The following is a 3,893-nucleotide window of genomic DNA, read 5'->3' on the forward strand; positions in this document are numbered from 1 at the left end:
AATTACTAGTCTAACTAGTTATACTATTTAAATCTGGGGGTGTAGTACTTCCTCGTTATAGCCCCATACGGTGTGGCTTTTTGTGTATGCAGGGCCCACAGTCCCTGGCTTTTCAGGGGTCCAAAGGAGACCATGCTCTCTCTTGTGCCAGTAGAAAAACTGATAAGCTCCAACCCAAAATATTCACTTCCATGTCTCTTGTGAAATGTCAGTACTTAAATCTTTCTCCCATTTACCCATGTATGAATGAGTTACCAAGGATTCAACTCCATAGTCTCTTTATGTAATATTTTAACAATTCCTTTCATACCTGTTTGTAACTTAAGCTCCTCTAAATCTGAATAGACAAGGAATACTTTTATTTGCAAACATCAATAAAAGAGAGGCATAGCATCCTGATTTCCAAATATGAATATGAAAGGGTCTGATGGTGAAATATATTTTCAGTTGTTAAAATATTTTCTAAATGTAGACATTTTTTTTCCAGTTATAAACTACTAATACTAACGGAGATATAGGGAAAGATTGTGTCTCGGTTTTGATCTATTCTATATCCAGCTTCCTATACATAAAGAGTTAATTGGATTTCCTGATTTTTCTGGAAACCTGATAAATTATCACAAGAGAATATTAATACCCCCTTGTTACAATGCTAATATTTTAGAGCCTGCTAACCATAGCCTAGCTGCTGCTAATGTCACTGTATCCCAGCATGCTATTGACTTTATGAAACCTAGCACCCCTCCTTTCCTTTTCATTATGATAGTGTGTTTTTGTTCTAGTCCATAAAAGTCTGAATTGATCATTTTATTGTACGATTTATTTAAAATATGTATAACCCCCCACTCTGCATTCCAGTTTCCAAAAGGCCTGATTCTTTTATATGGGTAAAAGTTGTGTAATGCTTCAGTACCCTGCAGAATCTGTTTCAACAGAGACAAAGGAAATGAGTGTATATGATTCATATACACCATGCATACCTCTGGATACCACCTTTAACTCTCTTAACAATTGTCTGCCTCCCCATCAGGTTTCCTTTGGGTTCATTCTTCCTCATGGCATGACTGTTGGGGAGATTTATAAGCAGGATAATCATTATCTAGCTTTACCCATTGATTATTTTGTTCCGCTTGGGCAATTGAAATTCACCACTAGAGATAATATAATATAATCATACCTATTCAGACAAATGTTTAATAGTTCTAGACCTTGGATGTTGAGTCACAGAGAAAAGGAGAATCATTTTCTTCCTGCTCTTGAAGCAGCAGCGTTGTTTAGCTGTTCTCTTGGCGAACAAGAATCTGTCATGTGTCAAGGTTAAATGCAGTATGCTACACTGTACTCTCTGCCTCTCTTCTGGGCCATTTCCTTGGGTCTGCAACTCTGCCTGGACAGTGATCTCTCCAGCTAATATTCTGTAAGCCTTTGACTGACAGGAACTGGCCTTCTTAAATTGGTAGGTTCTGGGCAGTATGTTTGAAGCACTCATTTGGCTGGCTGCATTTGCCTCCAAATACGTTTTTTGTGAGTGCAATCATAGACTCCACAGCTTGTGGTTCTCTGATTATAGCAGCAAGTACTCTAGTGACCCATCTTGATGGCACCACTGCAACGCTGCTGAATGTGGCTTGAATGCTGATGGTTTCCCAACAGTGGCCATTTTTGCATGGTAATTAGCAGCGCGTTCCAGGCTAAATTGCCCCGCATATTTTTTTTAAATTTTGCACGCTGAACCGTCATTCCGGAAGTGGCTGCGAAGCCGGTGCATACCTGCTTCGCATTACTAAAGAGCCCATTTAATGCGACCTTTGGTGTTTGCCGCGAAGAATCCCCCTCAAGGAACAATGTAAAACAACAGAGGCGCGTTAGCTATGCATATGCTAATGGCTATGCAAACAGGAACAAAGGAGCAGGCGAGTGGGGGGAGTGGAACTTCTCCTTTTGCATTGGACGGTGAAAAGGCATTTTTAAAGTCGCATTTTTAAAAAGAGCTTTGAGCGAGCATCAAAATTGACTATGCAAAAATGGCCAGTGAGTTCAGCTGCAAGTTAGAGCATGCTGAAGTAAAGACAGACGGCATTAGTATGCAGGAGAATCTGCATAGATCTGCTTAACCCATATTTACAGCATGGCAAAATGGTTGTGTGAATTGGCCCTTAATTGCACATACACCTATGTACATCAAGAGAGCAAACAGTATATACTGAACAATGTCTTAGACACACATACACACACACTTTCGGAGCACATACCATTATTCTGAAATGTTCCTCATAAAGTTGTCCTTTCTGCTCTGTCCAGACTATTCTCCCTGAGCTTCTGTCCAGCTCAAAACATTACACCAATCCCTAGAAACTGGGATAATTAACTCTGAACTGTTTTGGTCTATAATTAGCATCACCGATGTTCAGGGGCAATCTAAACCAATGGACAACAGGGGCAGCTGCCCTGGGACCCATGCTGAGGGGGGGGGGTCAACCACCCACACACCCCAATGGAGGGGGGGCAGCCGGCTCAGCCGCAGTGGCTACTCACGCCTGCCCTGTCTGGGGCTCTCAGTCTTCTGGGGACAGCAGTGGCCTCCACCAACCACACATGGGGTGACGGCTACTCCTTGCTTGGGCCCTGGTGGCAGGCAATAAGCCCTGATGGGAGTGTGGCAATGATTCTGGGGCCCCATCCTGGATTTTTGCCCAGACTCACTAAGATTGACCCTGCTGATGTGCTTCTAATTATACATATTTAAGTGCTTTGCTGAAAAGGGACTTCAGTAGATGTCCATGTGTGTGTGTCTGAGTTGGTGGCTGCTGAGTATACAATAGCAGGATACAATAACATGTTTAGGCACACTGCATCACTTAAAAACCAATCTAGTAGCATTAGTAACAAATATGTACCTAGAGCCATCATAAAAGTCAGCGGCGGGAACCAAAGCCTTTGGAATAGAACTTGTTTCAGTGATTTGATCTGACATATCCATTCAAACAATGAACTTTGACTACAGCTCATCTAGTAGTACCAAACTTTGGCTACAGCTCATCTAGTAGTACCAAACTAGTACCTGTATTTTAATAATCTGTTGTTTGGCTTTTTGCAATGGATTTGATAACCTCCACTTTTGGCATTGGCTATTATAGTGCTCACGTATTTAACATATAAGTGTTTGGAAATATTTTCGCTTTCTGTGTCTCGTAACCCACCTGAGAATATGTAGTATTTATATATATATATATATATATATATATATATATATATATATATATATATATATATATATATATATATATATATTAACAGCTCTTGTGTTTCCAAGGTGACCTGCACTGTGTGTAAAACTGCCAACAATTAATAGAAACATGGAATATATTTGTCTAAGTAAATATGCCACTTGTGTGGTATTTGGCTAATTTATTATTTGAGTATTTATTACCGTGATGACTATGAAAATAAAGTATAAATGATGGTAAATTTCTGTCAGAGTGTGCTGATTTTTCCTTCATCTGTTGCACTGACCTGTGTTTCTGATCCTAAATACCTTTACTCTGAATGTACTCAGAAGCAATTATGGAACACCTGTATATTCAGGTGACTCTGACAGCATACAGAAAGTCCTATAAATGCAGGGACTTCCCACTATTTTCTGTAAGAGTCTATTTTTCTCTCATAAAAGCAAATAGGGGCAGAATGCATAGGAAATGTGTACTTGTGTCTCAGGATCATCCATTGTATTGAAATCTAAAGATGTGAGGAACAACACTGGAAAGCTAGGAATAAGAACCATTGGAGCCACAACAATCTTCTAGAACATCAGATCTTTTAAAAAAGAAGAGCAAAACTTTACAAATGGACAACTGCAGGCATAGTTTATCCACTTCAGAGTTCAGTTTTTCTCA

Source organism: Euleptes europaea, chromosome 6 (assembly GCF_029931775.1).
Source record: "Euleptes europaea isolate rEulEur1 chromosome 6, rEulEur1.hap1, whole genome shotgun sequence".
Classification (NCBI taxonomy): domain Eukaryota; kingdom Metazoa; phylum Chordata; class Lepidosauria; order Squamata; family Sphaerodactylidae; genus Euleptes; species Euleptes europaea.